The 1,406-nt window shown below is 43.7% G+C and overlaps 1 pseudogene; it reads right to left on the reverse strand.

The window, feature by feature from the left end:
* Nucleotides 1–526: 526 nt before the first annotated feature.
* LOC115862942 (ADP-ribosylation factor 4 pseudogene) lies at nt 527–1,118 on the reverse strand (annotated as a pseudogene).
* Between the last annotated feature and the right edge of the window lie 288 nt (nt 1,119–1,406).

The raw sequence follows: 1,406 nt of genomic DNA on the forward strand, positions 1-1,406 counted from the left end.
CATGCCTCGGGGCGACTGGGCCCGTGAGCCATAGCCACTGGGCCTGCGCGTCCGGAGCCTGTGCTCCGCAACGGGAGAGGCCACAGCAGTGAGAGGCCTGCGTACCGCAAAAAAAAAAAAAAAAAAGTCTTTTTGGCAAGGGAGAAAAATAAAGACAAATGGAATGCTACATTTTTTAAATCAGCAGACTGTCCCAGGAATGATAAAGGTATCAGTAAAGTAGCAAGGGGATAACTTTAAAACATTATTTGTTGTGGGCTCAAAAAAACATTCAAAATGAATTTATTTAAAGGTGTCACATTAGCTACATCCAGGCATTTAGGCTTAAGGAAAGTAAAATTAAAAGAGGACACTTTTTTTTCCCCAAGAGAATCTCTTTAAAACCAAGCATATTGCTAAATGGCAACATTATACTTGGTAAACAATAATTGGCAACAAAATAAGTTAAAACGCTGTACTATTCTGCCCAAACCAGTCCCAGATACTGTTTAATAACCAAGATGCAAACTAATTTCGTTGTAACAAGCCTAGACCGATTCCATCAAACATGTCCTTGGTTAGATACCGAGTTTCATTTAACGTTTTGAAAGCTCATTTGACACCCAGTCAAGTCCCTCATACAGACCAGTTCCTTGTGTAGCACAAGTGGCTTGAACATACCACGTTCTGTTACAAAAAGACTGAGGACCTAATTTATCTATCATTTCACTAATGGCCATAGCATTCGGCAAATCCTGTTTGCTTGCAGAAAGCAGAAACATGGCATCTCGCAGCTCATCTTCCTGAAGCATTTTCTGCAGCTCTTCTGCTCCTTCCTGAATTCTTTCACGATCATTGCTATCGACCACAAAAATAAGACCCTGGGTACTTTGGAAGTAATGCCTCCAGAGAGGCCTAATTTTATCTTGACCACCAACATCACATACTGTGAAACAAATGTTCTTATATTCTACTCTTTCCACATTAAAACCAATGATAGGAATGTTGGTGACTACCTCTCCTAACTTCAGTTTATACAGAATGGTCGTCTTGCCAGCAGCAACCAATCCAGCCATCAAAATGCACATCTGCTTCTTGCTGAAGAGATAGGAGAAGAGGGAGGAGATGGTGAAGCCCATGGTGGTAGTGGCACTTGCAAAGGGCAGGAGCAGAAGGGGTTTGGGGCGACCCCGGGCCTTCTTTCATGCTCCTGGCAAACTCAGGGAGGAAAGAGGAGCTGAGGGCCGCAGGGACGGCTCGCTAGCCGGTGTGTATGATGGAGCTCCCCTCTGGGACAGAAATTAGCAGGGTGATAACCTGCTCGACGACTCTAAAATACTGTTATCATGTGATCTATCAGTCTCACTCCTTGGTATTAACCCCAATGAGTCGGAAATTCATGCCCACACAAAAACCTGCACACAGGT

This window comes from Globicephala melas, chromosome 2, assembly GCF_963455315.2.
Source record: "Globicephala melas chromosome 2, mGloMel1.2, whole genome shotgun sequence".
In the NCBI taxonomy this organism is placed as follows: Eukaryota; Metazoa; Chordata; class Mammalia; order Artiodactyla; family Delphinidae; genus Globicephala; species Globicephala melas.